A 20,244-nucleotide genomic window follows, 5' to 3' on the forward strand; every position below is an offset into this window, starting at 1 on the left:
AAAAATAGGCATACAAACAATTAAATGTTAGATAAAGTCCTCACCTAAGATATCATACAAAAGTGGTTGAGGTACACATCGCTTTCCACATGAGAGGAGGTTCTTACAAGTGGGCACCAATAATGCATAAAATTAGAGGATCAATGAAAAATAAAAGGCAAATAAAGTATCACGACTTCATCTTGGTACCTCTAGTCAAGTACATCATTGAGGTACTAGAAGTGCATAACAATAGAAACAAATTAATTATAGACTAGTAGTGTTGACAGGTGTGTGAAGTCATGTAAAATTTGTTCAAACCATGGACAAAGTAGTTGTAACTAGTTCGAAAATAAATTATGAGATGTGGCAGTGGAAACTAGTAGCAAAATGCATGGAGTGTGTTTTGGCAGAGAAGGTTGACATAAATATTTTGCAGTTGTTATGGCATGGGAATTATGAAAGTGTACCTGGTACAAGTTCAACAGGATGAAAAGATGTGGAAAAGTCAATAAAGAGTGAATCCAAGCAAGGGATGACCATAAATAGACATATAGCATGGGAAGGGAATGAAGCAAGGTGAAGAGTAAAATGTGGTCATTGGATTGATTGAGAAGGCTGAGGTAGTGTGTAAGAGAAAGCATGTCAGGCTCACCTGATTAGTAACAGTAGGACAGTGATGCTAGCTAGGGAAGGTGGACTAGGCAAGGGAAAAGGGCAAAGTGTATTTAGAAAGCTTTTGAGGAGCTAGTGTATCAGCCCAAATGTCAAGGTGAATCAAGTTAGGGGAGACAAGAGTTGGGACAACCTAAAGATGAAAGGATTGAGGTAGAAGAAATCCCCTTATGAACATTAATGATGTTGTTAGTGACTACAACAAAATAGACATTGTAGGTGGTATTAGATGACAATGAGCTGATGATGTAGGTAGAGAACAGTTCGCCTGAGATGATGAAGAGTATGCACAAAGTAGAGGAGGAGGTGGGGGAGAGACAATCTCCTAAAAATTCTATGGAAAAGGCTCTGAGAGATGTAGGAGATGTTAGTGTGGGTGAGGGGATGAGTGGAGTAGATCAGTTGATTAGCCTTGGTATTCTAGGACAAGGATCAATGGGAGGGGAAGCAAGAGGTGTAAATGTGGAGGAATCGTGGCTAGAGGTTGGGGGTGGAGACCAATCATCAAATGATGTGGAAGAATTCTAAAGAATTTTGGCTATAGAGAGAGCATGAGAAGAGAATGCCAAGTAGGAAGTTGAGTTTCTAGTAGGATTGATTGAGAATGTGTAGGAAGATGGAGTGCCAATAGAGGCAAGATGGCTTCAAGCAGTGGTGAATACAGAGCGGGCATGGGTACAATCACTAGACATGCAAAAAATGTGTTTGGAAGGGAATGACATAGGGATGTAGGCAGAGCAGTTGTGAGCTCAGATATTGTAAGAATCCCTAAAGATGGTGCAAATGGGATTAGAAAGTGTACAAAATGAGCTAGTGTTGCTACATTCATAGTTTGAGTCATTGACAGAGGTGATTACAAAGTTGAAATCCCTGTCACTAAAACTATAGGAGTGGTTAGCATTGAGTGAGTTGAAGGTAAGGCAATTATAGCAATGGTTTGGAAAGATAAGTGCTAACATGGAGTGTTGGTGAATGGAAATTGATCAAATGTAGATAGAGTGAGATGTAGCCCAATAAGTGATCACTATACCAAGAATAAAAAAATTGGTGGAGAATGTGTTCATGGATATGAAATAGGCAAAGGTACACTAGGAAACCACCTATTGTATGAGACTTTATCATCAGGCATTCTGGAATAAGAATCGGTGGGAGACATAGTTTGTGGATAGGGAATTTGTACTACGGTTAAATGCACAGTTGCATGGTGGCAGGTTTCTAATTTCCATGGATGCAGTGTGGATACGTAGAGGATTGATGCCAGGGGCTTCTTTGTCAGGAGCTATGTCTGAAAGAATGTCATTGATTGGACACCCTATCTTGCCATGTCAGCCATGGAGGCCAAAATAAATGATCCACCAGAGGATATTGGAATGTAATGTTGTCAATGTTGTCATAATAGAATAAAATTTGTATTCATTTTTCTGGCAAGCAAAAGGACAACTGGTGGTACTATTAATGTGTTAGATGAACATTGTTGTGTTTGGTTTTGATATTTTTGGAATGTATTTGGATTTTTTTAGCATTTTTAGGAATTTGTGGATGTTTTTGGGATTTTTGGGGAATATTCAAATGTTTTTGGAATTTCGGGAATAGTCAAATGTTTTGGAATTTTTTTTGGAATATTCAAATGTTTGTAGAAATTGTTTTGTTTCTTTGTTTGGGTTTTTTGAAAAAAAAAATTTGTGATAATATATTTCCTCAAAGTCTTAGACATATAACCTTTTGAGATGGATGTTGTTGATGGGTTTTGCTAAATTGACACCATCATAGTCTACAAGTTTTTAAGTACTAGTCCCAAACGACTCAATGATGATATAGGGACCAATTCAATTGGCTTCCCATTTTTCTTTATTTTCCCTTGCCGCTTGGTTTTTAGGGTTCTTTTTGAGCACTAGGTCACCAATCTAAAAGACATGAGGTTTTACCTTTTTGTTGTAACATCTTGATAGCCTATTCTAATACACTCTAAGGTGTTCATGTGTTGAATGTTGATGTTCTTCTAACAATTGTAGCTATTCTAGATGAGCCACTTTGTAACCCTCATTCGATAGGACATCTCGAAGGTTAACTCCTAAGGATGGGATCTCAACCTCTAGAGGAAGAATAACTTCACAACCATAAACCAAGCAAAAGGGTGTCACACCTATAGGTGTTCTAACACTCATCTTGTAGGCCTATAGGGTGAGGTTCAACTATAAATTCCAATCTTGACCAATGTCGATGATGATTATCTTGGGGATGTTGATAATGGTTTTATTGATGGCCTCTTCTTGGTCATTTCCTTGGGGATAATAAATTGATAAGGAGTGGTGTATAATGTGAAACTTTTCACATAATTCATCAATTATTTGATTTTTAAAGTATAGGGCATTGTCTGTGAGAATGGCATGGGGTATGGAAAACTAAAAAATGATATGGTTTAGGATGAAGGATGAAATTTTTTCTCTCGTAGAGTTAGCAAGTGATGTCACTTCAACCTACTTGTTGAAGTATTCTGTGGCAACAATAATCCATTTATGTCCATCAGAGGAAGGTGGGTGAATGGCTCCAATTAAACCAAAACCCCACTGATAAAAAGGCCATGGTGTGGCCAAAGGGTTGAGTTATTGGGCTGGTGCATCTACAAGGTTACCATGGATTTGACATTTTTTGAAAGTCTTAACATATTTGATAGAATCCTTTTCAATGGTTGGCCAAAAATAACCCATCCTGAGAATCTTCTTTGCTAATGTAAAACCATTGAAGTTTGACCTATAAATACCTACATGGACTTCTTGTAGAGTGACTCTCAACTCGTCCATCTCAAGAAATGTAAATAAAGTACTATCAACACCCTTCCTATATAGCATATCATCGAACAAGGTATAACATGAGGTCTGTCAAATGAAATTATGTCTTTGGTTATGTGAAAGGTCAAAGGGTCGAGGGTGGCAATTTGTTGGTGCATGATGATTGTTTTTTAAATTTTGGGGGACAAAATTCATGCCTCTAGAAAAATAGCAGGAAAATTTTGATTTTTTTTTATAGAAATAAATAGGCAAAAAAATAGCTCTCAAAATTATTATTTTTAACTATATTTTTGGAATTTTTTTTAAAATATATAAATACACGCACACACACACACACACACACACACACACACACACACACACACACACACATATATATATGTTTTGCATGTATATATATAAAACAAAACAAAACCTTTTTTTTTGAATTTTTTTTTTTTTTAAATTGTGGTTGTGATTTTTGGTAGATCTAATCTTTGTGAGCTTGGAAACGCCTTTGAAAGTTTTTTGATCTCAATATGAAGCTTCTCATATGCTATAAAACCTAAAATAGATCAGATCTACACCAAAACTAGGGAAGAAAGTAGATCTAAAAGAAGAAGAATATATTAGTAAGAAAACTTGAAGAGCACAGAGGCTTTAATACTAAGCCCCATGAAATCTTCATGTAGAGTGCTGATAAAAAAATGACAATGAACTAGACTAAACCTAAGAAATAATTGTTAGAATGCAAACTATACAAATGTCCCATGTTTCTCTATGTACAACCACTAATAATGCTCTTAGACTAGTATCTCAGTGATAGTTCTAGAATGAGAAATATGCTAAAAATGTAGATTTAACAATATGTATGCAAGATCTAAGATGAAAATGCAGATAACATGTGAATAAAAAATCTTAGAGTGCTATCAAAATAAACATGAAATGAACTAAACATGTGTTAAAATGATGCTAAATATCATGAAAACTAAACTAAAATGGTACCAAAATGACATAAACTTGCTAGAATAAAAATGCTAACATATAAACTCTAAATATGTCTATAATGTAGATGCCTAAAACTTCGGTCCTTTTTCTCGTAAATTATCCATCTGTTTATTAGATATTTAGAAGGGGTTGGGGTGAGAATTTTGGTTTTACCTTTCACTAGTGGATAGAAGTAAAATTGAAATTATCTCATGAGAGACAAGAAAAAGAGCCAAAAAATCTTGATTGGAGGCTCAATGTGGCTTTTGTGTTGACAAAAATGTCTCATGAGAGACAAGATAAGGAGCCCAAAAGTCATGATTTGTAGTTAAATATGGTTTTTATTTTCAAAAAAAGTGTCTCATGAGAGACAAGAGGAGGAGCCCAAAAAGCCATGATTTGTGGATAAATTTGGATTTCTTTTCAACAAAAATGTCTCATGAGAGATAAGAGGAGGAGCCCAAAAAGTCATGATTTGTGGTTAAATTTGGATTTCTTTTCAACAAAAATGTCTCATGAGAAACAAGAGGAGGAGCCCAAAAAGTCATGATTTGTGGCTAAATTTGGAATTTTTTTTCAATTCTTTATATAAAAGGAGGATTCTCATTTTGTGACAATGAATGGATTTATTGATTTAATAAAAGTTCCATTTATTTTCAAAAGTTTTTCTTTTCCCTCTCCTTTTTTGAATTTCATTTTATGATTTTGAAAAAATTTTCTCCTCTTTTGAAGTTGATTTAGCTCTTATTAATTTGATAGATAATTAATGACCTAATGTAATCTTGTAATTTGAAAGTTTTTTATTTTCCTTTGGTTTCCTCCTTAATTTGCATTGATTGATTGAAATTGCATAATTCGGGTCTTTGCCAATTTTTGGGTGTCTATAGGAAACTATTGCCAAAAAGTAAAGGATAAATATGATGCTTTAGATTTTATGGATGCAACCCAAGTGATGAAGACTATAGAGAAATTCAATAACAAATACTAAGACATAGCTCTTGTATGAAAGGGAACAAAAGCCATAAGTTAGAATTTTAGTTTTGACACTTGGTAAAATTTTGCATTTTTTGAACCCTGTCTTCTTAGATGCACTTCTCCAAAGGTGTGCCAGTAGTGTTTGAATAATTTAGAGATGCATCAATAGTTAATTAAAATTTCTAAATTTAGAGCTTTCCATGCATTGGAAACACATTCTGATTGTAGTTGAAGTCCTAGAAACCTCTAAGGAAGGTGGAGCTTCTATTTTTTGCATCTATGAAGACTACTACATCATCTAATGGCTTTCTTCTTATTATTTTCTTATTCTTTCTTTGTTTTAAGACATGTAAAGGATCATGAATCCATTAAATGATATAAATAAGGGTGGAGCTCTACTTGGCACCAGTTACGGAGTCAATTTGTACATAAATAGATTTGTTTTATTAGTTTTAAGAATAGATTTGCATGAAGGAATTTCTCACTCTCAACACAAATTGAGGAGAATATTTCCTATAAATTGAGGAATTAAATATTTATTCCAAGCCATTATTTTGATGCAACAAGATATTCTATTGGTGCTCTCATTCAAAGTGTAGTTATTCTTGTTTGAGTGTGTTATATTTTGTGAATGTATGTTGATGGAGTGTAATGAAGCCAATAATTTTGTTGTGTCATTTTGATTGAGAATTATTTTAATTCTAGTATTTTCCATGCATTTAAAAATTATGTTGATGTACTTAGTTGAGAAGAGATTACCCTATTGTTCCTACATAGCTTTTTGTCTTGCATGAGTGTACATTTCATGGCCTTGCAATTTGAAGAAAAGTGAAATATCTTATGATTACACTTAAATTACTATTGATGATTGCATCAGTGGAATTATTTAAACATTGCTCCTATTTTCATTGGTTACTTACCAATATTTTTGAAGACTTAACTTGAAGACATGTTGTTTTCATGGCTTATGTCTATTAGGGATTTACTTTTCAAGTCATTTTCTTAAACTTCTTGTTACCTATTCTTTTTTATTTTCTTTTATAAACACTCGGTTAATTTAGTAATTCATATAGTTGTATAGTTAAAATTAAATTCATTATAAAACAAAAAAAAATACAAAAAAACTTAATTCTTTATGTGCAGTTAGTTGTTTTGAGATAGCAAGAAAATTCATCTTTTATCTAAAATTGGTTGGAATCCGGAAAGGCCTCCTCATGAACACTCGCATATATCTCCTATTGAGTGAGTTCCAATAGGTTGCAAGATCACCCAAAACCTTGGAGTTGAGGGAAGATCAACTTTTCAAGAGAGGAGTTCGAAAGGATTCCTACTATTAAGCATCATGCAAGATGGCAACTCAACAAACACCTTCTATTATTTCTACTTTCTCTTCTTGTTGGTCTTCTCCTTGATCTTGGGTAATGGCAAGTGGTGTTTAGACAAGTGCATTCTATTCTTCTTCTTCATCATTTTCTTCTTCTTCTTTTGCCCCTTCACCAAATTTCTCTTTTAGTCTCTTCACCATCTTATTCTTCATCATAATAATTGAGGTCATCTTCAAATCCACTTTTATCTTAGATTTTCCCATGTCATAGTTCCCAAAAGTTGTAGCCTCCTTGTCGAATTCTTCTACTAGTAATGTTGTGATTATTGCAAAGGCTTCATCAACATTGATTTCATACCCCAATGGTCTTAACCATCAAGCTCAAGGAAGTACTGCCTAGACATATGTAAAGTCAATGTCAACTAGGAAGACAACATCATCAAAATGCTTCTCCACTAGTGAAACTAGTATCCACAATCTTTCCTTCGTTAATTACTTGAAGTCTTCAAATTAGCCTATCACAACTAACTCAAAATTATCACCTAGTTGCTCAATGAATTCACCTATTTGCACTATAATAGGTCTATTTGTTGTCCATGCAACTTTATCAAAATTAGGAAATGTATTATGTACATAAAAGAAAATGCATACAAGAATAGATCCAAATTTGCATCAAGTGAACTTTTGGTTTTTGTTATGGCTCCCAAATTCTCAGTCAATTGTTGCAACTGCAACTCGGCAAGATCAAAAGTATGATCTTTCTTCGCTATCTTATATCCCATGTCAACTTCAATACATGGTACACTAATGAGTCTACTAGATTGATAGAACTAATGTACTATAATCCTTATAGAAAATACAATTAAGGGATCTGTGATTGTATCTATTGCCATCCCTTGCTTATTCCATACAACCCATATATTCTTTTTAATTACCTCTTTTGCTTCACTTCTCATTGTCTCTAGCTGATCTAGGGTTGGATACCTTGTAATGTTATGAAAAATATTCTTTCTGAATTTCACTAGTCCATTTTCTAACCATATAGAATTGTCGTTTATTCTGCTCAAAACTATCTTTATCCATTCTATCTTGAAGATGTTGGAGAAATATAAGTCATGGGTTAACCCTTTCTTCTAAACAATTTTTTATTCCTTCTTCAATGCTCCATTTTCACATAATTTCCCATATGTCTCCCTAATATCCATGTCTCCTATGCTTTCAAAGTTACATGTATAGTAGCATCTAATATCTCAAATCATTAAAACTTGCAATGGTATCATTGAAAACACATCAAATGGATCTTGTTTATAAGCTATGTCTAGAATAGCTCTAAATTTTGGTTGTTTAATCTCATTTCTTATCAATTGCAGATTCAAAAATTCCTTTCCCTCTACAACCTTAGCTATAGAAGAACTTGATGCCATTTCATGAAACTAGGTTTTCCAAAAACTTAAATTGTGTAGCTTGGCACATGATAAATACCATTTCAATCCTATTGAGATGGTACCAAACAACTATTTAATCCATTCGTAAATTATTATAACATTTTCTCTAGTTTTCCTTTAGCTCTTTGTGCTCTTCTCCAAATTTTAATGATGTGAATTGAGAAACAATTGATCAAATAGCCCTTAAAACACTGCATTTAATGCTTAGTGCTTACATAGCTGTAAGCTTGGCTTCAACAAAAATTTCTAGCTCACTCAACATCCATGTAATTTTCCATATGCATGGCAATCATTACAAGCTTGGCCTACACTATTACTTATGATAGCTTGGAATCAACTAGCATTTAGCTCAACAACCATGGTGAAATTTTTCATTCTCGACAGTTACATGAAAACTATCAAATCTTAAAGATTTCTTCTAAGTTATAATCAATAATTTGCATTTTTATTCATCCATATAAAATATTTTCAAAACTAAATCCTTGGAACTAATGTATTGTATATCCTTTTAAGTATTATTCCCACTTACCTCTTGATTGCTTAAATTGAGGAAGTGTGATCACTTGACCCATTGGGTGAAGTGATCCCTTCTAAGCTTCATGTGCTACAACCTTCCTTTATCTTCCATGTCTTGTTGATCTCATCTCTGACATTCCCAACATTTTTCTTTCCTTTTCCTTTCCTGAACTCACTTCATAGTGCCTTTGACCTTGTTGGACAATTTTTCCGTATGTGACCAATCTCAATGATCTGCTATAATCACTTCTAAAATGTGTTCTAATAAAATTTGCAAGAACATTTGCATACTCTTGAAAGTAATGACAACTATACCTAGCATTATAATCCTAATTACAAGAGTTTCCATTGTGTTTTACCTTTGTATACTTGTTTGATGACCACTTGGGTTTTCATCTACACTCAAAAGCTCTATGTCCATACTTTTGACAATTGTAGCTATATCCTTCAAATCATTGATTGTTCATAGTCTTGGTTCTACATTCATGTGTTTGATGACCTTGGTTGTTGGACTTATTGCAATAACCCATGTTCTTCTACTTAACATTATGTTTTTAAGTCTTGCTCCTACAAACATTAGTAGTATGTCCCAACATTCCACAATTATTGTAGGTGGGCTTGAATTTCTTACGTGTGTTACTTTGCTCAACACTTTTGGATGGTTCTCCTTCTTCATTGATAATATAGCCTAATCCAGTGGTATCATAATTAGATCTAGGAGATTGTATTAATCTCTCAAAGTACTTGATGGCCTTGCTAGGTTTGTTAAATCTTTTAGAAAAATATTTTTTCCTTTTACGATCATTGCTCAAGTGTTCATTTTACAATTTCAATGTTGTTATCTCAAGGTCTTTGCAATTTAGCTCATGATTTGTAATCATGATTTGATTCATTGTTTCCAATTGCACACTAGAAATTCTTTGTACTTTTTATGTTTTCTCATCTAATCTATTAACCACTATCCTCTTGTCATCTTCAATCAAAACTTTGTCTTCTATGGCTTTCTCTTTCTATTTAGTGACCTCACAAAGTAATACTAATTGGACTTCTTGTTCTCTCTTTAGATTTCTAACTTCTTCAGTTAGGATTCCATTCTTTTCAATAAGATCTTCAATTGTTGCATAAAATTCATTAGAGTTTCCATTTTCAAATAATTCAATAGTGTTAAACCCTTGGTATTGTGTGTCATTCTCTTCAATAGCAATTTATTTCTATCTTTTCAATGATCTCTCTAACTCATCTCTTGCTTCATTCAACTAATGTAGAATGAGTTGTATTTCAATCTTTTGGTTCTTAGTAATCTTTCCCAACTTCTCAACTTCCATTTCCAAGATCTTTCCTCAAAGATGTAAAGCTTTCCCTTTTATAGAACAAATCTCTGATACCAATTTTTGGAATTACAATAATAAAATTAAACATGGGGGGTGGGGGGTTGAATCAATGCTTCAAACTTTTTCCCATAAAAATCATTCAGCTCACATCCATCTCACAATTCAACAAGTAAACTAAAATACCATATTATGCATGTATTTCTAAAGCATGTAAATAAGTAAACATTCAAACACATATATGACACAAGATATGATTACCTAGAAACTCTCCAATGAGAAGGTAAAACTGGGGTGGGGATGACACCCACAAATCTTCACTACTGCAGTTGTAAAGTGTATCCAATTAAGGTTATAATTGTTTGACCATAAAATATGATCTACCTTGTGAAATTTCTCCTCTATTAAAGGATTACAAAGACTATTAGGAATCACCCTATTAGAAGTGTTCCTAATTAGAGGACATCAACTCAAAATTAAGTAAGCACCTTGTTAGAGGATTTCAACACAACTTGTTAGGACTACTCTGTTAAGAGATTTAACTAATTCACCTATTAGAATGTCTCAACAATAATCCTACTATTAGCACTTTGCTGCTAGATAAGAGATCACCTCTTTGCATATATTGTTGATCCTCCTTTGATCATATTTCTCTAATATTTCCTTTGACTTCTTCCTTTGTTCTTATCTAACTAGTTCTACAATGTAAATCAATTCATAACTCCTTAATCACCATGAATGCTCTAATTTTTCATGCAAACTCTCTTCAATTTTCCTTAAGCATTCTTCAAAATTTTACGGATTGTCTTCCTTAAGAAGACCTAGGAGATTTAGGGTTAGGTATGAATCAATGGTTGTGATTCACCCACATTTCTTCTTAAACTTTCCCATTTTTTAGATTGGATGTATGTAATGCATATGGATTCACAATTAAGATTCATCCTAATTAACAAAGACTGTAAAAAAATCCTTAAGTTAGATCAAAAATGGTTTACATAGTAGTTTGTGCCAATACAAACAATTATGTCAAAATTGTGTTACTCAACATCTAAAGTCTTTGGTACTTTTTACTAACTATAATTTCAATGATCTCACTTGACATCTAAATGACTTGGCATGCACTACTTTCTTGATACTTGAATAAATTGGCACATACTATCTTCTCAGCACTTGAGTGACTCGACACTAACTATTTACTTGGCATGCTCTATCTTATATATTGTGCTCGACATATATTACATGTTCAATATGAACTAAGTAAATGACTTATAATGACTTAAGTGTATAGACACTTACTTGTCAAAACCAATTTGAGATTAGCAGTGATAGTAGTAAGAAGGAAGCAATTAAGGAACATGTTGATGAGTTAAACAAAGAATTTTTGATAGTTAAGGCTCACAACTCTTATACAGTTTTGAAGGAGAAATATTTTGATGTACCTCATAAGACATTGAAGTCACAAATTGTTTGTTACTCATCCTACCTAAATTAAGTAGTTTCAAAAGAGGTTGTGCATCAATTGAAAATAATTTATGTTAGATAGAGAGTTGGAAGTTACACAACTAATAGAAAGTTAAGGACATAGAGAGAAATCTATGGTCAAGTGCAAAAATCTAGATACAATCTAAGTGAGCGGGAATATAGAAAACTAGGTCATTGGCAAATCGAGATAGTATTTGAATTTGAGGTAGATACACATTTAATGCATAGTGTGATTTGAAATGATTTAAGGATTTCATGCAAGATTGTGTGTACCATTTATTCACAAAAAGTGTCGTGAGAAAATTGAAGACTAATTTGTTAGCAAATTGAAGTGCAAGGAGAAACTTGTGATATCAAAAAGTTGTAGAAGCCCTGAATCACAATTTTTAAGGTATTTTGTGGAAATAAAGATAAGTTTTTTTACTGAATATTGTAGAATTGTAATGGAAAATCAAACCATCTATGATGTGAGTGATAAACTACAGTATATATTCAAAAAGCATTCATTTGTATCACTTTTGGATGACTCAGTGGGTGCATTTTCATAAATTCTAAAGAATGTGCTTCATGTTGAGGATATTAGAAGTTGTATCTAATGTAAGATTGAAAGCATGGGAGATGAAGATATTCAAAAAGATTTGGGAACCATGTATAATACTGACCTATCTTTGAAATCTAAGTATGCACACCTGAGTTAGTTGAATATAGTAAAGTATACATTCAATATAGAATTTGATAATCAAGATTGGACCCAAATTATTCTAAGTATGGTGAACAATGATTTGTTATGGCTAGGTGATGCACAAATAGATATTAACAATGACCTAATTCATAAGGTCACAAGATTAAGTAATTTGGGATGTAATCTTGTCAATGATAAGAATGTAAGGAAAATGGTTGAGACAAACCTAAATACTAGGTTGGATAGAAGAAATATAAAGGTAGACTCCATTCAATAAAAAGGAGTAAAGCTATTAAGCAATATATTAGGCTAGAATTTCAACTATGGATCAAGGGTTAAATCAGTCCCAACTAGATTTTTACATGCAACTTATGTAATGGTAGTTCAAGGGAGAAAAGTTAATCTATGTGAGATTATCAGACTACAATTCTTGGATAACATTACTAAAGTAAAAAAATCAAAGAGCATAGTTTTTCGATTTGATTCACTCCTAATTCATTTATTTTTCTATGTGAAAAGGAAGTTTCCTAGAGAAAAACATTGGGTGAGCAATGAGTGCGCAATGAAGATGCTAACTCAATGCGATAGACCAAAGTTGGAAAATCTCAGAGATGATGACATTTATAGAATAATGAAGAGTTTCTAGTCAGAGATGAAATAGAGGTATACAATACATCCCTTGTTGGTAGAAAAATATAATGATGAGATATACTTCATGGTGGAGATATATAACATCTGTATGGAAGTTGTGGTACCAAGGGTTAAGTTTATTGAGCCCATGGGATATGAGATGAGTGATGAGCTTGTAGAAGGGTATGCATAGATCATACTCCAATCTGAGAAGTACACAAAGTGGCCTAGATTGAGAACCTATGAGGAGAAAATGAGAATAGTTCACTCTAAACTACATAGCAAGGAAATCAAGTAGAAAGTGGAAAAGGTGATAGATTTCATCCTCAAGGAATTGGGCATGACTAGAGAGGAATTCAATGAAGTAAAAGGCATTGCAATAGAAATGAAAGCATGCAAAAATTCTAAAGAGTTAGCAACAACTCCTATTATTTTTGTAGGACGTTCAAAAGGTGTGACAATAAAACAACCATGTCCATGTTAGAAATAGATAATATTGGGAGGGGTCGTGAATCAATATTATATAAAAAATTTCCCACAACTGAATATTGTTAATTAATTTATAACTTGCATATGAAGGTAAACCAAAAATGTTGAATAGTAAATATAACCATCACATAGATAACACATAACACCATTCTTTGTTAACTAGGAAAACCCTGGCCAATGGAAAACCCCAATGGAGTTTTTTGATTCACTAAACAATAGGATCCTATTAAGGATATTGACCTTGTTAGGAGTCTATGAAATACATATAGTTTCTCAAGTCCTTGTTAGAGGAATAGGCCTTGTTATAAGCCTGAACCCTATTAGGAATTGGTAGATCAAATACAATTAATGTAAGAAGAACCCATTGCCATAATATGCAATTATACAATTTAGTTCCTTCAGAAAATAGATATACATAGAATACTTGCTTGATATTGAAACTCGCACTTTCTCTATTCTTACATCAAATTTGACATCACATAAAGCTCATAGATAGTTTTTGCAATAGTTCACATGTCACATCTAATCATACAACTCCCTCAATATCTGCACATTACACACATTCACTATGCAACATATTTTTTCTCCATTACCTTTGCAACATAAGATCTTTACTTATATGTTGTGCATTCACAAATTATTTCTTAGTTGGATTCCATGTCTTCACACACTTGACATGATATAAAATAACATCCACATAGTCAGCTTAACATGACTTAGTAATTATATTGAAATCAAAATAATTCCTAAAGTCATACAACTCTATTTTCTACTATGCTTTGTTTTGTATTGTTAAATAAAAACACAATTAAACTTACTATAACTTGTGCCATACTGACTGTACTCACATGCACACTGGTACACATCATCATGACAATGTTATAAACCTTTTCTTAACTATTCATAAGCTAACTCTCTATGCTTTGTCCATACTGTTAAGATCTATTCACTGTACTCCTGCAAACTGTCTCATACTTAACAATTTTTTGTCTCTCAATGCATAAATGAAATATTGAATATATGTTGCCATTAATGACAACCATCAATACATATAACTTACCATATTACCAAAAATCTACCTCTTTAGGTTTGATGGCAACATTTGGGAAAATTGGCCAAGTCCCAAAATGATGTTATACAAAACAAAAGTAAATAAAATAACTAAATACAAATTGCCTTCAAAATGTAACAAATGTATTCATGTTTAAATGGATATTCATGTTCCTTATCATTCCATTACATTGATACATACATAAGCTCCCTCTTACATATAGATTTACATCTATACAATTTTCCTCTACATAATAACACAATACTACCCTTTTGACATCAATGAGAGAGGTTTAAAAAATTGTATCACAAAAAAATGTTGTTTTTTATTGAGTAGCTCATCATTCTCGATATGCAATCTACAAAATCAAGCTTCAATCGGCTAAAGTCCTTCTTCTAGTTGCCTTTGACTATATATGATATAGTGATGAGTTCCCAAAGTGCATAGGATGCCACTTCAACTATGTTGAAGTCAGTATAGGCAAAATTGTCATAGGAATTATTTTATGAAAAACATTCTTCCAATTGCCAGTGTAAAATGACAACCTTGGGTTCCAAACATTCTCTAAGAATAGAGAAACTTCTTATTACCTTCTCATTTTCAAATTCAATGCTTCTGACAACATTGTGGATCTTCTCAATCTCATTCTTAGAATTTTCAATTCTAATCTCAAGTTGCTGCAATCTTTTAGTGACTGACAAAATATCACTCACATGGCCTTTGATCTTTGCATCAAAATTAGATAAGGAAGTATAGGACATTGTGTACTGTCCATACAACTTATTGACTTTAGCAATACACTGCCTCAATTGTTTGATGTTTCTATTAAGTATCTTCAAATAATTGTGCCCATTAGTACACACTGAGTTGAAAAGGGTTGCATCATGATTACTCTATGCTTACATTATTGCTACTTTAGCTAAGGTTTTTGAATTCCCCATTAAAGGTCTTCACCAACTCTTTTGCCTTGGCTTGCAAGTTTGGATTAGCTACAACTATGGAAACTATCTTCAGCATGTGCTCCAAGACTTCAACAAGGGTCCTCTCAGAAGACTTTATAGATTTTTTTTTCTCAAACAATTTGCTCAAGGTGCCCAATAGCTCTTTCTAGTCTTCATCATCAAATGGAATAGATATTGCTACTAATGTCCCAACTGCTAATACTACTAAAGATATAGTAGTCTTTTTCTATTCCTCTACATTCTTCTTTTTCCTCAGCCTCTTTCTTCTTCTTCTATTCTTCTTCTATCATTTTCTTTTCTTCTTCTTTTTGCTTCTTTTACTTTTGTTCTTTCCTCTTATTTTCCTATTCTTCTTTCATCTTCTTTCCATTTCTTTTCTGCATGTTCCTTTATCTTTTCTTCTTCTTCTTCTTCTTCTTCTTGTTCCTTCTTCTTTTTCTCTTCCTCTTTATCATTAGAACCAGTATAGGTAGTGCTATTGCCAACAATATTTTCCCCATATGGTACAAATGGATTCTCCTTTTTACTCCTAATACAAATGGATTTTCCTTTGTATTTCTAATATCCTACAAATGGATTTTCCTAATACTATTGAAGATATAGTAGTATTTTTTCTATTTCTCTACATTCTTCTTTTTCCTCAACCTATTTCTTCTTCTTCTCTTCTTCTATCTTTTTAATATCTTCTTCTTCTTTCTGCTTCTTCTCCTTTTCTTCTGTCCTCTTATTTTCCTATTCTTCTCTCATCTTCTTTCCTTTTCTTTTCTTCATGTTCCTTTCACTTCTTTTCTTCTTCTTCCTTCTTCTTTTTCTCTTCCTCTTTATCATCAAAACTGCTATAGGTAGTGCTATTTCCACCAATATTTTCCCCATATGCTACAAATAGATTCTCCTTTGTATCCATAGTTATGTGTGCACTATCCACTTACATTGATTCAATACCCATAACAATGTGACATGGAGATAGTGCTTGTTTTGTCCCTTATAGCTCTTCCTCTTCATTGGAAGGTGTATCTGCCTATACATATACTGGACTATCAGGCTTTTCTTGCAAACTCTCCTAAGGTACTGAGGACATATATTTTACTATAGCCTCCTCTATTTCTTTCCTTACCTCCTCATAATTGCCTCCTGTTAGAACAATTTCTCTATGCTCCTCAAAATTATCTCAGATTCCTCTTTTGATCCAACATTACATACCTTATTTATGGATGTAATCCTCATATTCAAATATTCTTCTATTATACTTATCTTTCTATTTATCAACCTATTTGTATAGGTCTTCATAAATATTATTCTAAATTCTATCAAATCTCTTATTCCTCATAATCATTTTTCATATAATGGCATTCTCTGATTATCTCCTATCCATACTATTATACATGCTATAAAATTTATTCAACTAAACAAAATTTTCCTCATTTATAATCAGCATATCCAAATTCTCTACCTTTGGTTTCCATGCCTTCTTGCCTATGGTTGTCCTAGCTTCCTGCACATCTTATTCAACATGTTTATCTTCATCACCATCATTTGAGGTTTCACAAATGCTCACTTGCATGGTTTTCCTCCTTTTGGTAGGCCCACTGCTTTACTCTTTTCTTTTCTCGAGGTATAGGTTCTTGCCTAACCTTCCCTAATCTCCTTGACTTTCTCTACACAGTAGATACTTCCACCTCTGACTTCCTTCTTTCTTGCTCATAGCTTTTTCTTACAGATTGAACTTGCACAACTGATGAATATGGTGCAATGGGATTTTGCACACATGGTTTTACCACCATTACCCCTTCTAAAGGTCTTGCTTTGCAATAGGTGTTTCTGCCAATACTTTTGTCTACCCATTGGCCTTCATCTCCAGAGAAATTCCCTTTATCTCATTTAATTCCTGCCCAATCATGCCAAATTCTTTGAGGATGGAAGCTATCTCCTTCTCTACTTTCCTTTTTCTCTCCTTGCTATGGAGCTCGAATTCTATAACCCTAAATATTTCATCATATGTCTCCCATCTAGGACATTTTGTGTCTTTCTTAGACTCAAATATGATCTTCACGTACCCTTTAATTAGTTTTGCACTCATCTCATAGACCATAGCCTCAATGAACTTCCCTTTAAGTATCATTTCTTTCATGCGGGTGTTGTCAGTTTCCACCATGAAGCACAAATCATGCTTATAGTTCTCTACCATAGAGGGAGGAATCCTATACCCGAGTTTCATCTCAAACTAAAAATCCTTTATTATTCTATCAATATCAATGTCTTTGATATTCTCAAGTTTAGTTATATAGCTTTGAGTCACAATCATCATTACACACTCACTACTATCCCAATTAATAACTCTAGGAAACTTCTTAGTAATATAAAAGAATAAATGATTAATAGGGACTCAAATCTATATACTGTACACTCTTAGTTTTCTTTATCTTTGCAATGTTGTCTAATAGTTGCACTCTGAGAATGTTGCACACATTTACTTTTCTCCTTTCAATAGCCATTAAATATGTTGTATGAGGGAATCCAAATGGTATAGAGTTTACCCTTGATCCATGGTTCAACTTGTACCCTAAGATTTTGGTCAATAATTTGACTTCTTTATTCTAAATAGGATCAACCCTCATATTTTTCTATCATACTTGGATCTCAAGTTTGTCTCCACAATTTTCTTAACACTTTTCTCATTAATAGGATTACAACCTTCATTGCTAAATCCTTTGATCTTGTGAATTAGGTCATTTTTTAGGACAATCTTTGCATCACCTAACCATAACACATCATCATGTACTCTACTCAATATAATTTAGGTGCACTCATAATTGTCAAATTCTGTGTAGAACATATACTTCACCAAATTCAAATATTCAAGGTGTGCATAATTAGACTTCAGGGAAAAGTCATTATTAAACATGACTCCTAAGTCCTTGTGAATCTCCTCATCACCTATACTCTCAATTTTTCAATGTATATAATTCCTTATATCCTCTATAGGTAACACATTTTCTAGAACTTGAGAAAATACATGAATAGGATCATTTAGTAAAGAAACAAATGGTTGTTTGTTGAAATCATACCTTGGTTTTCCACTATTATCATGAACTCTCTAACTAGAAATTCTCTGGTGAATGTAAAAGCTTCAAGAAATTGGATTCATTATTCATAAAATACCTCAAATTCACGATTTTAGGGCTCCTACAGCTCTCCTCTTCACAAAATTGCTTCACATGTCAATTGATGTCAAATCGCTCTTCAATTCACTCAAGACACTTTGCATGAACAAATGGTACATCAAATCTTGTTCATGATCCTTAAATCATTCAAAATTATACTGTGCATTAAATTTGTATCGACCAGAAACTCAAAATACTATCTCTATTTACTAGTGACCTTGATCTTACAATTTTCACTTACTGTGATCATATCAAGACTTACACACTAAACCATAGCTTTCTCTCTATGTCTTCTACCTTCTATTAGCTATGCCATCTCTAGCTCACTCTCTAACATCAATTTTGACCATTGATACATTGTTGCTTTTGCAATGGCTTAATTTAGATAGGTTGAGCCACAAACAATATATGACTTCAACTTTCCATCAAGTGCATCCAAGAATTGCTCTTCCAATAATGTATGTGAACTCTCTAGATTACAAGCTCTCACAAATACTTCTTTTAATTCCTCAACATGTTCCTTGACTACTTTTTTTTTACTATTGTTATCTCCATTTTCATTCCTTCTATCATTCCTCTTGTTTTTCCTTCTGTGATTAGGATTTTTGTTAAATTTTCTTCTATCTATTCTATAGAATCTTTTTGTGTGTCTAGAGTTATTACATAACTAGCGTATAGGTGCACTACTTCTCTGATTGTTTCCATTCTAAATTTTAGGTGCTCTGCAATTCCTTACAATATGTCTAGGATTGTTACATTTTTAAGAAAGAAACTACTTTCTCTCACCATCAGGTTTCTCTCCATCATTAGATATTCTTTGAGATCTACTTATTTCATTACCTACAGTTTTAGTATTCCTAAAAATTCTACTATTCTTATTATTTGCAACAAACTTAGGTTTCTTACATTCTATGGCCTTATGTCCATAACCATGATAGTTATAACAATAGAAATTAGTAATAGGTTTAAAATCCTTACCTGTATAGTCTCTCTCCATATGTCAAATATCATTGTATATGTAGCATCTACCTTTAAATTCATGTCTTACTTCTTTAGATAAATCATCTTTCTTTGGTTCTTCAACTTTCTAGGTTGTTCTAGGTTCATCAACTTTCTCTATCAATTTAGTTTTCTCAACTTCATTAGACCAATTAAATTTCTTGTTAGGGATTTTTATCATAGGATCTAGTTCTATCCTAATCTCATCTTTCTTTGTTGAATTCTCTTCAAGAATATATCCATGCCCTGTCTTTTCATAAGAAGGTCTTTGATGAAATATTTGTTCATCAATTTTCTAAGAGCTAATGTAGAGTTTCCCTAACTATAGTCTTGCTTGTGTCAACTCTCCTTTCATAATTATGTTGTATTTTTTCCACTCTACATGTTCTATCTTAATAGAATCTAATTCAGATGACACTTGACTAAACTAGGATTTGGTAGATCAATTGTAATATATGCAAGAAGAGCCCACTACCCTAACATGCAATTATACAAGTTAGCTCCTTCATAGAATAGATATACATACAATACTTGCTTGCTATTGAATGTCTCACTTTCTTTGATCTTACATCAGATTTTACATCACATAATGATTGCAAATGGTTCTCAAAATAGTTTGTATGTCACATCTAATCATGCAACTTCCACAATATTTGTGCGTTACACACATTCAGTGAATAACACACTTTTCTCCCATTATCTGCACAACATAAGATCTTTACTTATATCTTGAGCATTTACAAATTATTGCTTAGTTGGATTTCATGTCTTCACATGCTTGACATAATATA

The sequence above is a fragment of the Cupressus sempervirens genome, chromosome 5, assembly GCF_028749045.1.
Source record: "Cupressus sempervirens isolate cs-2001-9-10 chromosome 5, ASM2874904v1, whole genome shotgun sequence".
Classification (NCBI taxonomy): domain Eukaryota; kingdom Viridiplantae; phylum Streptophyta; class Pinopsida; order Cupressales; family Cupressaceae; genus Cupressus; species Cupressus sempervirens.